Source organism: Schistocerca gregaria, chromosome X (genome assembly GCF_023897955.1).
Source record: "Schistocerca gregaria isolate iqSchGreg1 chromosome X, iqSchGreg1.2, whole genome shotgun sequence".
Lineage (NCBI taxonomy): Eukaryota > Metazoa > Arthropoda > Insecta > Orthoptera > Acrididae > Schistocerca > Schistocerca gregaria.
This window is the reverse complement of record NC_064931.1, coordinates 364,682,960-364,702,716: the sequence shown is the minus strand read 5'-3', so window position 1 is coordinate 364,702,716 and position 19,757 is coordinate 364,682,960. Positions and strand designations below refer to the sequence as shown.

General features: G+C 42.4%; 1 protein-coding gene across 3 annotated transcripts in view; it reads right to left on the bottom strand.

Moving 5' to 3' along the window:
• The window catches only part of LOC126297447 (uncharacterized), a 74,225-nt gene that overhangs the window by 15,855 nt on the left and 38,613 nt on the right, over nt 1–19,757 (bottom strand). The window lies entirely within an intron of this gene.

The window sequence follows — 19,757 nt, the reverse complement described above, 5'->3', positions numbered from 1 at the left end:
AAATTTGTGAAAATTTGAAACTATACTAATACTGTTGGAATTTACTGAGAACGGAAACTTTCGAACTTTCTTCTTAAAACCGACAAGTTCAATTCTTCATAATGTATGCTATGTGGATTTGTGGACATAAATCTTTACTGTAAATAAAGTACCAATAATTACGCCAATCAATGAAGGAAAATTAGGGAAAAAATTGAGTAGTCACAAATTTTTGTACAGTGGCAGGAGGGAGTGTCATAAAACAACATACTAAAATTCTGAATGGTGGAGTGTGAGCCAGTTTAGAGGTCACTTTATTTTTTTTTCTTAAAATATTGAAAACTGCAGCTTCTAGTGAAACTGATTCACAGTAAACAAAATTAAACTACATTAAATTTCCTACAAGAAAGGTGCTATTAATTTTTTTCTGTAGGACTATTGGTTTCTGTGTTGCAGCGGATGACAAACACACAGATTATTAAAAATGGTGTTAATGGAATAAATCAATATTTATTGTTAATGATGTGAGTTAAAAGCAAATATTGAATGTGTCTACTACGCCTGAGTGCAGAAGAACGATATTAAGGGCTAAATAGTATTCTGGGGGTGCAAGAGGGTGGAACAGGGGTGGGAAGGGACTGATGTTGGAAACATGAGAAAAGATAGGTTGCCAGATTGTGATCATGCACTTCCCTCCTTCATAGGTCAGAAAACCGAAGAGTAAACAAGCCGATTCCCCACTCTCTATACCATACTAGGTCAAAAAATGTAACTGCAGTGTGTTTCACAAAGTTATATCGACCTTTCCACAGCTATCTTATATATCACTGACAACACAGTGTGCCAGGTTATGTGTTCCAAAAAGTGTGTTAACACTACACGGAACACAGATATGAGTTACTAACAATACTAACTCATGAAATCCATGTGGACACAAATCTACAAAACTATCTGCACAGTTTTCTACACTACTAGATTCCTATTTACTGTGTAAGGCAGTTGTTGTGCTTTTCCAGTCATAACACGAGGGCTGCTAACTTTTGAGCTTACAGACAAACTACACCTCCCTAACATTTCTTGTTCGGTTCTCTCATGCAAGGTAGTCAAAATAAATTCACTTACTTCATGTTTATATGACGGAATTAATTTTAGTTTACTAAGTAAGTGCTTATTTGCAGTTGTTATGCCAGCTATTTGGTAAAAAGCCTCCACAGCTGGAGCTGTCAACTTTATACCACTGGCCAAGTGTAACATTCTGGCAATATGTACTCAGCAATTTTGATTTCCATTTCTCCACTAGCAATGGCTGGAGTACTTTTCTGCAACATGACTGGTATCATCAAATGCATCACCACAGCCCAGGCTCTCCCAAAATCTGAAGAGTCCCTAAGGCTTTAAATTGGCTCCCTGTTTAGCAGAGGTAGGTCACATAGTTGATATGAAACTTAAGATATTTCAACATAAGTCAAGCACTGCATTACAGCAGATTACTGTTATATATCTGAATATGATCAGCCCTATTCCATCAGAGACACTGACACTCAACTTGCAAGATACACTGTGGATGTGTAGTAAGTGGCTTCACTCAGTGCAGCCCATTCTGCAAGTGCCAGGTACCCCTGAATGAAAGAGATTTTTGCAGCCTACTAATAACACAATGGTGAGAGATGTGAAGTAGTTTTCTGGTCTTTCAGTAATTCACCACCAAACACTTAAATGGCTTTAAAACATGCTGCCAACGGCAAAGGGCAGCAAGATGCATTTACTAATCCAATCCCTTTCCCACCAACACCACATAGGTAACTGACATCATCATATTTACAAATTAATCAGTTCTCACCAATTGTCTGTAGGAAAATATTTTACATATAACCTCACTAACAACTAAAAATGAGTGCTTATATAAGAAACTGTAAATATCTCAACTATATAAATATGAGTTCAGTGAAGTTATTCTGCTTATTTACATAAACAACTGGAGAGGAAATGCAGCGGAGGTATAGTCTGCCTGTGAACAAGAAACTGAGCAGCCCTTAAAGTGGAGAAAGTCATCTTTTCTGGAGGACCGCTACAACTGCTGTACTGGATGACTAAGAATCACTTTCTCCCTAATAATATAGAATAGTGTGCATAAAGTAATGCTGAATTTGTTGATATGCTTTTCCTATGTTGAAATACTATTAGTAACTCATATCTGTATTTAATGTAGTGACACAACCCTGGAATACAATTTATCTCATAATATAGTTCTAAAGAACTCACATGTAGTACACATATTCAATATTTTTTTCTTTATCCACTTCATTTAACAATAAACATCAGTTTTATACCACTGAAAGACTATTCTTAATAATAAATGATTTTTCCATCCCTGCAACATAGAAACTATTAGTCCTAGAGAAAAAATGAATAGGACCTCTTTTGTAGGAGATTCAATATAGTTTAATTTCACACTGAGAATTCTTTGTGCTAGAAGCAGCCATTTTCAAGATATTAAAGAAAAACAACGTGACTTTTAAACGCGCTCCTACCCCACTCTCTTCCTCACATTGGTCAGGATTTGTACTTGCACACATCTGTGATCTGCATGAGCATTTTAATTTTTTCATCACAAATTACCATTACATTAAGTCTATCCACTAAATGCCTCATTGTTGACTGAAAAATGTGTAACCTCCTTCCTCCCTGATAAGTTCTATTACCTCTGCCGATAACTAAAACTCATTTTAAATGAAGTGGAAAAATATTGTTTATGTCACGGTATTTACCATATTCTGTCAATTGATGCAGTTAAACAAGATTGATGTGCTATGAACACACAACATTTCATGACCATACATATTGATGATCACTGACACATTCTCAGAGCTTACAGTAATTAATTAACAGTAATGTTGACCAGTTGCCCCAACTACAAAACCTAAGGCTGGCTCAAGATGAACTTTTTTCAGTGGTCTTGCAGTAAAATTAGTGAATCACTAAGTCCCACTGAAGAAAACTTGATTCATGAGTCAGTAGTGAAAAATGGGGGACCAATCAAGACTAAAATAAATTCACACTGATGATGCTAGTTTCTTGGTGGTATTAAACATCTATCAGCACAGTGTTAGAAGAGCCATATGTCACATTTAAAACACTTTATTAAGTAATATGTTTATTTAAAACACTTTATTAAGTAATATGTTTATATATAAACACCACCACCACCACCACCAGCAATGAGTTTTATAGGAATATCTTATTTTCAGATTTCCCACATGTGCTGAGACTTTAGACTACTTGATCAAAAGTATTAGGACACCTATTAGTAGATATTAATATGTGGTGTGTCCACCCTTCACTTTTATTATGACTTGAACTCTGCAGGGGACACTTTCAGTGAGGTGTCTGAATGTCCACAGAAAAATGGCAGCCCATTCTTCCTTAACAGCTGAAACCACAGAAGGTAAGTGACATTGGATGCTGGAATCTGGGGTGAAATCTATGCTCCAACTCATCCCAAAGATGTTCCATTGGGTTCATGCCGAGACTCTGGACAGGCCAATCCATTTCAGGATTATTACTGTCCACAAGCCATAGCCTCACAGATGCTGCTTTGATAGGACGCACTGTCTGCTGATACAAATGATCACTGTCTCTGAACTGTTCCTCTACTGTATGCAGTAGACAATGCTGTAATGTGTGTTCATATCCTCCCGCATTTAGCATTTTCCCAAGCACAGTAAGGGGATCACATCCTAACCTTGAGAAACACCCCCACATATATTGTAACATCAACTCTTCTGTACTTCACTGCTGGCACTACGCATGATGGCAGGTAACACTCCCCATGCATTTGCTAAAGCCAAACCCTTCCATTGGATTGTCACAGGGTATAGAGTGATACAGCACTCGTTTCCAGTCATCCATGGCCTGGTGGCTTCACTCTTTACACCAAATAAAGTGTCGCTTAGCAATGACTACAGAAACATGTGGTTTATGAAGAGCTGCTCGGCCATTCTACCCCTCTATTTTTACTCCCTCAGTACAAGTCATTGTGCTAGCTGGACTGCTGGTAATGCTCTGAAACTCAGTTGTGATCTTTTCCACTGATTTCATATGATTTTTAACAATTACCCTCCATAATGCTAGACAGCCCCTGTTCATCAATACTAGATCTCTGCCTGGTCTTGGTTTAGCTGTAGTGGTTCCTTCACATTTCACTTCATAATCATATCACCAACAGTCGACTTGGGGAGCTTTAGAGAGATGTTTATGATGAATATGTTATTCAGGTGACATCAAATGACTAGTCTATATTCAGAGCAACTGAACTCTCCTGCCTAACGCTTTCTGCTGTTACTGCTTCTCTACTAACACAACACAACACTCCGCACCTCCTTTTACATTCACAGGGATCCATGTCTAATTATATCTATCAGTCAATTGCACATACAGGTGTCTTGATAGTTTTGAATGAGGCAGTATATAGTTACTTTGAATGGGTGATTGCATATACAGTGTGTCCATAATTAAAGCAGCAATTTAGAAACTCTGTAGAAGAGAAACACTGCTCAGAATGACACCAAATTTGAGCAGCATATTATATCTACACAAACAGACGTGTGACACACAGCTGTTCTTCAGTTTACAATTGAGATGCCCAAATGACTGTCTCTATGAAGGATCGCATGCTGCTGGTACAGCTCATTTACAAGAATGGTAACTGCACGCCAATAGTGCTGCAGAAGTTTCAGACACTGAAGGAGACGAAAAATTGAATTGTTCCAATGTCTGCTAAGGGTCTGGAGAAACGATAACAACATTCAAAAAGACATGTTCTTTTGAAGTGCAATGCAACAGGAGGAAAGCAATTGATCCAACATCTGTCGAAGATGTGGCCACAGCATTGCAAGGGGGGGCGTGTGGATTGAGTCTTGGTGTATAATCATTCAGTGCACAGGGCATTGCTCACCGTTTGACATGCTTCATAAAATCCTATGCAACATCCTACATTGCTACCCATACAAAATCACCTACGTTCAGGAGTTGCTACCTGCTGACCTGCCAGCAAGACAAACGTTCGTTCTGGAATTTCTTGCTCGGTGGAATTGGGCAATGTGTGGCCATGGTACATTTTGTGCACAGACAAAACCCACTTCCATCTCCAAGGACATATCAACATGCAGAGTTGCAGAACATGGGCAACAGAAGATCAACTGGTACCACTTCTTCCTGCAAAGGTGACTGTGTGGTGTGGGTTGATGGCACATCGTTTATTGTAAGGCAATATTATTTCGTGGAGATGAGTCTTGGGGGGTCCTGTCACCGGTAAATGCTATTAGAGTTTTTCATGCACAAATATCATTCCAACCCTTCGACACCATGGGTGTGTGGGTAGGATCATTTTTATGCAAGACGGCACTCCTCTGCGCATTGCAGAGGAATTTTGGAAATGCTATAATTATCTACCATCATTTCCCTACAGCCTGGCCATCCAGATCAGCTGGTCTTAATCTAAGTGACTTCTGACTGTGGGTTTATCTGAAAAAAGTATTTAGTGCTACAATTACGAATGTAACTGAATTGAAGGCACACGCTGCACAACACATTCTGAACGTGACCCGCAAGACACTCCGATCTGTTGTGAAACAATGTTTTTTATTTCAACTTGCAGCACAGAACAGTGGAGAACATATTGAACATGTCTTGCATCACACTCATGACAATTAGAAACTGATGTCATTTTACTTTTTATATGGTTTTCTACCCCAGGACGATTCAAAAGCAATGTCATTTAGCTTTTTATGCAGTTTTTTGCCTCAGAATAATTAAAAAATGATTCCATTTTGTTTTTAATGTGGTTCTGGTCTCAGGACAATTAGAAAGCAATTTCCCCCTCCAATGTTGTACAACCTGACCGTGGTGAATGTGCTTACCTAACAGTGCCACAACTAGTTGACAGCTGAACTTGAGCAGTCATGCACACTGTACAGTATGGTTGGTGTAATGTGAAACAAACAAACCATAGTCATCATATTGTGATCCATCTGTCATTTGTAGCAGACCCCCATTCATGTTAAGATGCTTCTGCCAACTACTGGTAAAATTTTCCAGCTGATAAGGCTGTCTTGATAGTATTCAGTAGTCCAGGTTTCTACAAAATTGTTCAGAATTTGAAGCAGTCTACCAACCCTGAGAAACTTACCCTTAATGAACTCTGTGAAGTAGCAGCAAGGGACATGCTTGCCAACAATTAACAGCTGGCAAGGTCAGACATACATGGTACACAGTTGTTTGCTGCCCTCTGGAATGAGAAAGGCGACCTTGTCTTCCGGTGAGCTGCCATGTGCTGAGGCCGTACCGATTCTCGAGCAGTGACATCACAGCGCTGCCTACCTTCTCCTGTGTCGACGGGTATGTGTCATTAAAAGTGTCATAATCCCTACTCATAACTTTATTTGGATTCTTTGTATTGGTCTCCTTCTGATCATTGGGAAAGCTGGTGGATGTGCCCGGACTGTCTTTTGGTGCATGTTTGACAAAACTTCTCACATGTAGAGAGATCATATGGGGGGGTGTCTGTCACAAAATAGGCCATTTAGCAACAGTTTGTGACAAATGGCAAGGCACAGAGCAGATGTTGGAGGCCCCAGTGCTTTCTCTGGACTCAGAGACTGTCTCCAACATCTTACAAACAGTGCTACAATGTATTCTGCTGTCATTGGTAGTGGATGGGCAACCCACTGAATTTCAGACAGACACAGCAGCATTGGTGAGCCTAATTAACTTAGATACATATTGGCTGTTGGGCTGGCCTGCATTGCAACAGCCACTCTATCAGTCTCTGCCTTATAGTAAACAATATATCCCTTTCAGGGGATAATTCTCTATTTCTGCATGTTATACGTATGTGGAATGGCAGCTTACATTATTAGCGGTTAATTCACTTTTGGCTCAAAATATTTTTGGGTTAGATGCTTTTTCTGTTTGTGGCTTCCAGATAGCTGACAAAGTATATTTAGTGTCTCAGTCAGTCCCCGACCAAGATGCTGACTCTTTACTATGGTCGTACAAATCTCTATTCAAGAATTGGCCAGAAAATTTCAAAGCACAAATCTCCCTTAACCCATATGAAATACCTAAATTTTGTCACCCTCGACCAACTCCCTTCGCCATTCATGATAAGGTCAAGGTCAAATTGAGGAATTTGCAGGACCTTGGTGTTGTTTCTTTGTTGGTGATTCGGAAACCAGATGGCACAATGCACCTTTACAGCGATGTTTAACAGATGATCAATGCTCAGACCTGTGTCTCATCCCTTGGCCAGAAGTGCTGTTGGCAAAATTGTGAGGGTGCCAGTAATTCTCGTGCATTCACTTGCATGATGCATACCTGGAGTTTCTTAGTGCTCAGCACCCTCTTTGGGCTTTATCAATTTAATCACCTGCCTTTAGTAATCATGCCCATACCCAGAACTTATCAATAAAATTTAGAGAGACTGACTCAGGACATCCCTTGTCACATGAACTACCTTGATGACATCTGGGTCATGGGCTCCAAAGCGAGAGAGCATCTGTGAAATCTGCACAGGGTTTTCGAATGTCTGCTGGAGAAGTCTCCCCCCCCCCCCCCCCCCCCCTGAAAGGTGCATTTTTTGGGTCATTTGCTTGGTAAAGTTTGCCTCATCCCTACTAGTGACCAATCACCCTCCCAGCACCCAATAACCAGAATGAGCCCAAGTCCTTCTTGGGCAAGATTTCGTATTACGGCAAATTCACTCATCAAGCCTCGCATCCTCTTAACCAGCTTTGACAACAGGGTGTTAAATTTGTCTGGTCTGCAGATTGTCAATGGGCTTCTTAGTCCCTCAAGCAGTGTATGTGTTCTGCTCCTTGATTGGATTCTTTTACATCTGGTAAACCTTTAACCTGACCTGTGACACAATGCAGTATGGCCTTGGTGTGGTCCTGTTCCACACGAACCCAGATGGCACTGAGCAGCCCACTGCTTATGCATCGAAGATTCTTTCCACTGCACAGTGTGATTATTCACAGGTAGAAAAGGAGGTATGTCTATCAATTTCAAAAGGAAAAAGGTCCATGTTTTCTGGTATGGGGTGAAGTTCCTATTGATCACTGACCACAACTTACTGGTTTTCTCATTTAGCTTGCTTTCCAAACTACCACTGCTCACCAACAGCACAGGTGGGTACTTTTTCTCAGTAACTATTCTTATGAAACTTCCTGGCAGATTAAAACTGTGTGCCGGACCGAGACTCAAACTCGAGACCTTTGCCTTTCGCAGGCAAGTGCTCTACCAACTGAGCTACCCAAGCACAACTCACGCCCCATCCTCACAGCTTTAATTCTGCCAGTACGTCGACTCCTACCTTTCAAACTTTACAGAAGTTCTCCTGCAAACCATTCTGGAAACATCCCTCAGGCTGTGGCTAAGCCATGTCTCTGCAATATCCTTTCTTTCAGGATTGCTTGTTCTTCAATGTTCACAGGAGAGCTTCTGTAAAGTTTGGAAGGTAGGAGACGAGGTAATGGCAGAAATAAAGCTGTGAGGAAGGGGCGTGAGTCGTGCTTAGGAAGGCAAAGGTCCTGAGTTTGAGTCTTGGTCTGGCACACAGTTTTAATCTGCCAGGAAGTTTCATACCAGTTCACACTCCGCTGCAGAGTGAAAATCTCATTCTGGAACTATTCTTATGACAGTCATTCAGTACTGGTCTACCAATCAGCATGCAAACACAAATGCACTACAGCAATTGCCAGTAGGACCAGATTCAGAGTTCGACCGACCATTTTCGCATTGTACCATGCTTTACTGTAGACCTGGCTGGATTTTACTTTGACGGCGTGGGAGGTTGCGGCCGCTGACCTGCTTTTCTGGAACAGTCTTTCAGGATGGACTCAGCATGGCATACATTTCTTCCCCTACATTCAAATGGCTCTGAGCACTATGGGACTTAACTTCTGAGGTCATCAGTCTCTTCCCCTAGGTGATCAACTCAATGTTGTCCAGGGAGTCCTCATTCTCGCCATGGTAGAGCAAAGCTGTTGAGTTTTCATCCCTCCAGTGTTGCATCCTTACATACACCGGCTGCTGCATGTGTCATACTGGGGTATGATTCTTATGGTCGTCTACTGGCCAGCAATTGATCAAAACATCAAGCGCCTTGGAAGGGTTTGCATGACACGTGCACAAAATCAGGAGCACCCTTGGGGCAGTGTGCACATCGACTTCGCAGGTTGTCTTTTGGGAAGCATGTGCTGGTTGGTGATTGATGCATTATCAAATTTCCTATGTCACCAAGCTGTTCTCCACAACATCAAGTTTGTAGATAGCTGGTATTTTTGATATCGAGTGTTCCCCCAGGATCCTTGTTGGCTGGTTGGGTGGGGGATCAAACAGTGAGGTCAATGGTCCCACGATCCAAAGTGGCAGAAATTAAGGGAGGAACGACACCAACAGCAGTCGACAGTCGATAGGCAAGAAAACTGGGCAAACAAAGAGACAGAAGGATTGTCAGGGAGGCACAGTAAGAGTAAAGCATATGAGGGCAAGAGGTGGGGAGGGGCAAGAGGTGGGGAGGGGCAAGAGGTGGGGAGGGGCAAGAGGTGGGGAGGGGCAAGAGGTGGGGAGGGGCAAGAGGTGGGGAGGGGCAAGAGGTGGGGAGGGGCAAGAGGTGGGGAGGGGCAAGAGGTGGGGAGGGGCAAGAGGTGGGGAGGGGCAAGAGGTGGGGAGGGGCAAGAGGTGGGGAGGGGCAAGAGGTGGGGAGGGGCAAGAGCAAGGGTGCACCAGGAAGTGTGATGTGGCATCAGCACTGCCAACCTTTCCCAGTCCTCACACCATACCACGATTGCAACAGAATGGTGACAACACCAGAGGAAGAAGATGCAATAAAAATGGCACAAAAGACCCAACAAAACATAAGGAAAAAGGGGGAGGGGAGGATCTGGCCAAGACAAGAAACCAATGCCAATACTAACTGGGGGATTCCAATTCCAGCAGGATTTTCAAGAACTTAAATCTAGGAGGAAAAACGCACTTTCATGAAAGAAACTGAAGGTGGATACAACCATGCAAGGGTCATCTAACACCCATGACATGGAGAGTGGGAGGACATATTTAGTATGAAGAGCCAAATGGCAGGGGTAGTCCACTAAAATATGGATCACTGTGAGGTGGGGCCTCACAACTATAAAGGGGGAGGAGGGGGGGGGGACTCATTAAAAGTAAAAAACATGGGTTAACCTGATATGGCTGATAAGACAGCGACAGAGGATGGTAGGTTACCACCAGGATAGAAGTCACCTTAATTGCACAAAGTTTATTAGATAGTGTGGCCCCCCACGAGTCGGCCCATGACTGAGTGCAAAGGAAAATGACATGATACCGCAGCTTCATCCCCTCGACATGGAGAAAGGTGGATAGGTGGCTGCCTCCTCCTCCTCCTCCTCCTCCTCCTCCTCCTCCCCCCCCCCCCCCCCCCCCAGCCAGACAATCAGCAAGCCTAGTGTACCCTTGTGGCCAGGAACCCACAGGAAATTAACTGAAGAAGCAGCACATTCAAGATCAGTGAGAAGGCCATGGATGGCAGAGACCAAGGGGTGGAGGGAAAAACACCACATAATAGCCTGAAGGATACTCACCTAGTCCATACACAACAAAACTCGGGTGAGGGAGGACCGTTTAATGAAGCAAAGGGCCAGGTAAACAGCTGTCACTTCTGCAGTCACCACCCCACACATGCAAGACATGGTGTTCTGTGCCAACAGAGGACATGAAGGCATAGCCCACACAACTGGCAGATTTAGAGCCACTGGAGTAAAAAATAGTATCCAAAATTCTTGTAAAAGTGGGTGGAACAAACAATGGAACATGGTCAGAGAGATGCAGGGTTTCAGACACCTAGAGTGGTCCATCCAAATCCTGGGCTGAGGAACTAACCAAGGAGGGGTATTCTGGAAAGAAAGTGGGGAACAGCTAAGATGGAAATCTTGGCAAAGAGAAGTAAGGTGGAGCCCAACTGGTAAACCCACTGAAAGGCATACAGGAAAAGGGGGAGGGGTGAGCAGGGAAAGACCAGATAGTGATGGCATAGGAAATCTGGAGCTGAGACTTGAACCAAGGGGGGATGGCATCCCAGCATTAACAGAAGAATATCTACAGGGCTAGTGCGAAAGGCACAGGTGGCCAAAAGGATACTATGATGGTAGACTGGGTACAAGAGGTGCAGTGTGAAAGGGGCAGCTGAGCCACAAACTTTACAACCAAAGTCCAGATGGTACAGGACTAGCGTCTGATAGAGGCAGAGAAGAGTCGAATGATCTGCACCCCAAAAGGTGTGGGCAAGCAAGTGAGGGACATTGAGTTTATGGAAATAGTCAATCTTTGGAAGGAGGATATGGGTTATCCAAGTAAACTTGTTGTCAAAAGGAGGGTCCAAGAAACAGAACTGTGGGACAATGGTCATGCACTGGGTGACCCCCGCCACACACCGTCAGGTGGCTTGCGGAGTATGGATGTAGATGTAGATGTAGAGGTAGAGTCCAGGTCATGACGAACCATAGTCCGGTGACAGAAGCACACAACACATGATTTAAAGGGAGAGAACTGAAAATTGTGAGAGAGATTATACACAGAAGTATACAGGATAGCACCCTGCAAAGGCCACCGAGTAGGAACTAATTCAGATGCAGAAATCATCCACATACAGAGCAAGTGCTGTGACATAGTCCAACAGAGACCAAGAGCGCACTAATAGTGATGAAGGACACTTAATAGGGAAACCTGCAGAACATCATTCCCCGAGTCTGTGGAGACCTGAGAATTGCTCCAAGCTGAGCTTTGAATGAATAGTGCAGCGTTGCCACAAGTTTCCATAAGTGAAATTCCCTGATTTCCAGATAAGTTTTAGCATTTTTCCCTGACAAATTTTGAGATCTCAAGGGTAAGTTAAAATGTAAGTTGACAATCTGTCTTTGCAGCTACAGTACAAGAAACAACAGTGTAAACAAGCAAATAGCTATAAAAAAAAACTTGTAAGCAAATGGCATTTCCTGATGTGAGCAAAAATCTTCAGTACCAGCATCCACATGTTTTGCAATGAACTGTTTTCAGATGGAGAAAGTAAGCCAAATGGAATACGTGTTTCATTAAGACCACTGACATTATTTCATTTCAACAAAACAAAACATGTTTCGAGACAAAAATATGCATTTCCATGCAGTTGCAAGACAGATTTAAAATACCTTCACTGATTTTGGAATAACCCCAGAATAAAGTAGGCCTCCTGAAAGAAGTATAAGGTGGGGAAGAATTGTGTAAACCAAAACTGTACATGATCACCAATAAAATGTTGGTCCTACTATGTTTGTTATTGCCAGTTATTACTTGTTGTGGTATATCTATTATTTTACACATATTGTGTTGTTTTTCTTTTGAGAAATATATGAGTATATAGTGTACAAACCGCCAGCAACTGATACAATTTTCTTCTTCTTATTGTCCATACTTTTTCACATATAAACTACTTTTGAAGTGCCAAAATGTACTAAAACAAATAACATGTATATAAATTCCACACTGTACAATGTACCTGCGGTGCGACAGTCACAATTCCTGAAATTCATTGCCCATGGCCTCTGGTCAGCTGAGGAGCACTGTCCTGGGTCCAAGGATAAACAATGAAAACCCGCTACATTATGCCACACCCAGACAGACTAGATCAAATGGGCAGGGCCTACACATCAGTGGGAACCGAATGGCTTCAGATCAGTAGGCCCGATCCATTACAGATACTCACAGAAATGGCCTGCAGTTTTGGCCTGTAATGGAAATCCACTTGTACTGTCAGCTATTCATGAGCCACAGACAGCACGTTGTTGAAATGAGACCAAGGTAATCAATCAAGCAACAGATAAATTGTTCGAATACTTTGAGAATCTATAATAATGAGGATAGGTAGCAACTCACTGTAAAGAGGACTGCTGAGCCACAGGCAAGCATGTAGATAAAGACAATCACACTCTCACAACCAAATTTTCAGCTGTAGCTTTTGTCAGAAAATGAGAGCACACACGCATTCACACAATCACTCAGACACAACTCTAGTGGCAAGAAGTGGTGGCAGCACTGACTGCAAGCTGATGGGAGTGATAGAAAGAGGAGAAGCAGTAAGAATGAGGGAGTAGGGAAGCAGCGCAGGTGCTCGGCTGCACCCGGCCAGCGACGATGCATGACGTATCAGCAAACAAACCATTTCCCTGATTTCGCTTACGTGTCTGAAATTCCTTGATATCCAGATCCTGTGGAAACCCTGGAGTGTTACAGGAACTGGTGAATAAACAGTAGGAAGGGCCCCGAAAACCCACACCCATGAAGTGTAATAAAGAAGTCATGGTGCCAAGCCAGTTCATGTGCATTACAAAAATTTAAGGAAACTGTGACAAGATGGCGATGCTGAGAAAAACCCTGTAAAAACTGGGGTTTTATACTGAAGCAGATGATTGATTGGATACCATCCCTCCTGAAAGCCACACTGATAAGGAGACAAAAGGTCTCCAAAGACTTAAGAACCAAACACAGCTGACGAGCCACCAGCCACTCGAATAACTTACAAGGTATGTTGGTCAGACTGACTGGCTGGTAACTACTGAGGAACAATGGATCCTTACTGGGTTTAAGGACAGGAACCACAATACTGTCCCTCCATTACGAGAGGAAAACAACTTGGAGCCAAATACGGTTAAACAACTGGACGAATTATTATTGTTGTGGAGGATTGAGTCATTGACGCAACTGGTCATGGGTAGAATTGGGGCCAGGGGCTGAATTGTGTGAAGAGGACAGGGCCATACGAAGTTCCCATTCAGTACAAGGTTCATGGTAGGATTCCACCTGACAAGGGGTAAGCTTCAGCCTGCTGTTTCTGGAAGAGGAAGACAGCTGGGTTGGAAGCTGATGCTGAAGCCGTTGCAGAATGGGTTACAAGACGTTCCACAAGAACCAACTGCTCCACATGAAGGCCACCTGGGAGTGCGAGACACAATGGAAGACAGCTGTTGGCATCACACATGTGATGAAGTGTCAGAAGAACCTAGGCAGATGACAAAGTGTTCCCAACTCACCTGATAGCTCTGTTAGATTAAGTAATGGGCTTAGGCATGAAGGTGTTTAAAAGTAATGAGCCTGGCAGAGGATGGGTGCCACGTGAGGTGTTGCAAGGCTCGATGGCAAAGGCCCTGCCCCACCGAGCATCTGGATGGCATGTAACTAAAGGAAAAGGGGAGTGGAAGTGAGAGAAAGATCAATGGCAGAAAAAAGTGTCATAAGCAGCACTACAATGGGTAGGGGAACCATCATTAAGAAGGCACAGGTCACGGTCTGCAAGAAACTTTTCTATGAGGAGGCCTCAACTACATGCAGAAGCACTGCCCGACATGGGGTAATGGGCATTAAAATTGGGGACTGGGAGGAGGGGGGGGGGGGGGGAGGGAGGGAGGGGTCGACATTCTAGCAGAAATGCTTGCTATTGGCTGGAGGCACCAGACGTCATCCTGAGGCTGCATAGTGCAACGCAGCAGTGTGATTATATGGTAAACGTGCCTCACCAGAGATGTTATGGCAGATTACTCATCCATTTTACTTTCGGTTTGGTTCAATACACAGTTGGATAAATCAAATCAAGTGGCATGTCAGATGTATTACACGTTAGGACCAAGTAAATGATAATTAAGATGAAAAATAACTCACTTGTTTGATGAAGAAGCATATTTTGATGTGTCCTGTTCCAGGTTTCTGTTGCTGTTTAACAGATGAAGATGGAATCCATAGCTGCTTCCTCCTTATGGCACATTTCTTCATGGCTTTCAACTTTGCCTCTTGATTCAGATACCTAATCCTTATAAATGTTTTTGTTCTTATGTAATGAGAAATAACTGTGTCATGAAACTCAGGAAAAATTGTTTCAAAATAGAGCCCAGGGACTTTATGACTTTTGGGTATACAAGCCATTTCCACGAAAAGCAGCAAATTTTTATTCAGATACTTCACTTTTTGCTACTGCAAAACCTAATGATTTAACAACGTTTTGGCACCTAAATGCAATATAACGTGCAATGCATTTACCGCATCTGGAAGAACATCTCAGATTGCAGAATTGTCACACACTGTTACAGCATCTGTTAATGAATTTTCTTCTACATTCACAGCATCTGGGAATTCTCATATTGACAATTCATCATCAACACAGAGCTCAGTGGTAATGAAACTTAGGGGCACAGAATGTGAGCTGACATCACTCAGAGAAGATTCTTCATTTAATTCTTCAGTAACTGGTATGTTTCCAGAGAAAGAAATATCACTTGGTTTATCTTCCCCCTCAGAGTAATGAGACGCATCCTGTTCATTTCTTCAAATGGTGTACAGTTATTATATAACATACCTAAGCCCTGTATCCTAGGGGGGGGGGGGGGGGGAGAGGAATCCAAGCAATCTTTATTTGGAGTGTCTTTCATACTTTTGAAAAGATCAGAGAGAGATTTTACTGACTTCATGAAACATTTTTTGAAAGGCAACAATCTGTCTCAATCACCGACTTGCACTGCTGAAATAATGTCTGGGAATCTCTTTAGTGTAATCTCCTGAATTGTGAGATTCATTCCAAATCCACATGAACATTTTTCTTCCAGAACTCTAAAGTTCAAGATGTCAAAGACATCATTAACAAGTTCAATGAAATTACTTTTAATGTCTTCGTGAAGTATATACTACCAGGCCTAAGCTGTTTTTGTCATGAAAATGTGTCTGCGCTCATCAAGTTACATTTAAGTGTGCTTCGGTAATGCGGTTTGTTGTTTTTAGGTCACTTTTTCGTGTTTAAAAATTTCTTGTATAGCTGCCTTAGTTATTAGGTAGCGTAATGAAATGGTGCCTCAATAAATTTAACAGATGTGATACATTGAATAAAATCCATGCATTCCTGGTTTTGTCTACCGGATTTAAAAAGTACGTTTTATCTGTATCAACACACAATTCCTTCCAACCTTTTTTATTTTTTTCAGCCATATAACCTGTCACAGCTACAATATGTGTCAAAGTCATAACAAACTGGTTGCTTTCACAGCTTACAAAACCCACACAAACTTGAATGTTTGTGGACCAACTGCAACATCCTCAAATGAATCTTAACACAACTGAACATCACCACTAGTAGTCCCTCTCGAATACTAAAAGTGTTTGATTTAGCCTTCAATAAATGTAGGATATCTTTGAGTGGACCTGGTCTGCATCTAACTTCCTTAGTCCATTTCTGAAGTGTTGCCTGCACAGCTAAGGCATTTTTCACTTTTGCAAATAAACATATGTTTTTGATGTTTAAGCACTGCATGGGTAATGTCCTTTGAATTCCACTTTACTCTTTTGATTTTGATCAAAAGACATCGTATTTGCGACAGTGTACAATGTTTTCAAAACACACTTTCATGTCAGTATTTTTTTCCTTTTTTTCTTTCACGTCATATGTCCTTTTTTCTGCATTAGCGAGAGAACATAGTGAACAGAATTTGTTTTACTTCATAAGACAATATCACATCCCTTTGGCGTGGCTCCTTTTTGTTAATTTAGTTTTCTTAAAAAGTTCAATCTCAGCCCTCAGTTCCTTAACTTTTTTTTTGACTGACAGTTTCTAAGGTCATCAAGGCTCATTTCTGCAAAATTCTTGTTTCCCAGTGTTGTGCATGACTCCCAGATCTCTAACAAATGAATTTACTTTTATTATTCCTGGAATTATTTACTAAGTACTACACAACCACATTAACTTCTCATTACTAATTAAATAAATAATAGAAAAAAATGATAAATATCGGTGACATAAATTGCTGCCATAGCTTACTTTGATAAAAATGTCAAGTGGTCGACAGGTTTCAAATTCATAGCCTTCATCATTTCAGCCACAAGCCTTATCAAATGGGACTTACACTGTTAATGATGAGGCATTAGGGCAGCATGCCAAATGTGCAGGTATAACAGCTCAGTTGCCAGTCATACTATATTCTTAAACAGAGATCGTTAACACATCTTGAGAACAGAAAAAAAATACTGGCTAATTCCATGAGAAATGATGCTACAGTATTTGGGAGCAAAAGCTTGAAGGTGATCCTAAAAGTTTGTTTCTCAAATTTCGTTCATGATCTTCAAGTTGAATATGAACTGAATACACACATGCAATTTTCAGATTCACTTTGTCTTCGCATTTGCATCAAACTATCCATTCACGCTGCAAGTGCTCATCTTTTTAGAAAACTATGATAAATAACATCTGTCATATTTCAAGCAATATTAATACATTGAAGACAGCATAATTGTAGTGAGCTTTGCTCGTGATTGACTCGAAATGAGTTATTTTCTTTGGATGCACACCACCACTTCTGTGTTCTGCCAGATGCACAGACAACGAGTGTCCTCAAAGTGATGACAAGGAGTGCAATAGCATCTGGGAATTTATTGCTCATCAACAGCCAGAATGGCCTACATCCTTTTCTAAACACCTTGATTGAAATCCACAAGGGGCAGGAAGGGAGGGAAAGTTGTTAAAGGAGGGCTGTTAGGGTATCGGGCATATGTGACCTGTCAGGAGGGAGAGAGAGATTGCAAACTGTGACTGCAGAGTCCATGTGGACCTAGACAACAGCAGTTTCTGCTGTATGTACCAACATGCAAACGCCACCAGAAGCCCTCAAATGGTCGACCCAGTTCCAAAGAAGCACAAAATCAATGAAGGGTTGGTGAGTAAGTAACAGTAAAATGAGAGTTCTGTAGAATAACACAAGCTGTTAAGTAAAAGAAAATAAGGAATTGCAATTCTAGAAGATGATAGCAGTAGCCATTAGAATTCCATTGAATAAACACGGAACAGAGACCCAAATGGGAGGTGAATGGGTCAAAGCTGGTACACTACCGTGTCACCAGTCATCAAAAAAGATGGGGTTACATCCATATGATGTTGCAAGTAGTAGTCAGCACCTCTAGGGCCACCGGAGTGGCCTTGTCCCTGGACTACTTCCTCCTCCTCCTCCTTTTGAAGGTCGAGGAGGTGAGGACCTGTGGAGAGAGGAGGCGCACAGACTGTGGGTCCTGCAGCTAATGTATGGCAGCAGACCTCCACTCTGGTAGACACTAGTGACAGTGGCACCAGAAGGGGGCTCCATCACCAGCAGAAGCTGAAACGAAGAAGGAGGAAACTTCTCTGGCCTGAGAGATGGGGGGGGGGGGGGGGGGGGGCGGGGGGATCATACACAGTGAAGGGCATGGGAACCACGAGGGAGGGGGAGAGGAGAGCGGGCACAATTGGGATAAGGAGGAGGCAGAAGAGGGAAAAGAATGAAAGAGGCAACGTTAGATGTGATAGGCACAGGGTGAAGATAATTATATTTCTGATGTGCCTCAGAGTAGGATAAGCTATCAAGAGACTTATACCCCTGCACCTTTTTTTCTATCTTATGAACCAGGCATTCCAGCGAGCATGGACAGTTATGGTCATGATAATTTACACACATAGGTGGCAAAAAGACGGGAACTCTCCTCATGGAGGGGACACCCACATTCACCATCCTGAGAGTTCACTGTACAGCAGGTAGACGTGCCTGAAACATGAACAATGGAAACACCTCACAGGTGGCATGACATACGGCTTCACATCACACCAATAAACCATAACCTTGACCTTCCCTTGAGGGTATCCTCCCCTCAAATCCCAGGATAAACGCACCAGTATCACTGTGGTTGTCCTGATGGCCCTTCCACCAAACAAACACACTGGGAAAAAAAAAAAAAAAAAAAAAAAAAAAAAAAAAAAAAAAAAAAAAAAAAAAATAGCCCGGAGTTCCTCATCAGTTTGAAGGATGGGGTCCCTATGAAAAATGACACACTGAGCCATATACAAAGACTGGTGATGAGTGATGGTTACCAGGATGTCACCAAGATGGTCACACGCATGATGGGCCAAAGACTGGGTGGCAGATATTGTAACTGTGACCGAACCTTACTCAGAGAGTCCACTTCGTCAAACTTATCTTCAATAGTTTCTGCAGCAGTGAAAATGTACACCTCATGTAGATTAAAAAAAAAGCCTTGAACAAGGTGTTCGTAGTTAGAATAGGCCCATTGTATTACTGTTTCCAACCTAATCAGGTGGTTAACTGCCAAGAACTGTAGAGGAGTCGGCAGCTCTGGGACCCATACACGGTGGCTCCTTTCGCCACTGGCTAGTCGGATCGCTGGTCTGTTGATTTCTGGGTAGATGGTTCCGTAACGGAGGAGAAGGATGCTGCTTCTTGAGTTGGGTGCTGGAAGTAGAGGACCCTGAAGACAGTGCTACATGAACAACAAGAGGTCATGTCCTTACTCCCTCATGGGCTGATTTACTTGCATCTCTACCAGAAGTCAGCAATGAGGGAATGGAGGGAGTAAATACTCAAGGTAGTGCCAAAGACTTATCACAGAAATGGCAGAAGTGGACACAACTGAGACAAGGTATCACTGAACATACTTTTTCCAATCTTCGAAATATGAGAGGTGACAGGCAGCTTCATGTTCCTGGATTAACATTCATTAATTAGGGTAGCACACTTCGGGGAATATGGCTTCAAATCAAAACAGTACCCCATGATTGTGACTTTCCCAGGAAGCGAATCCCAATCAAAAGTGAGGATGAATGTTCTGGCGTTAATCCTGTTGTCTGGCAGGTCTCAACATACACAATGTACAAATTGGACTCCTCACTACTT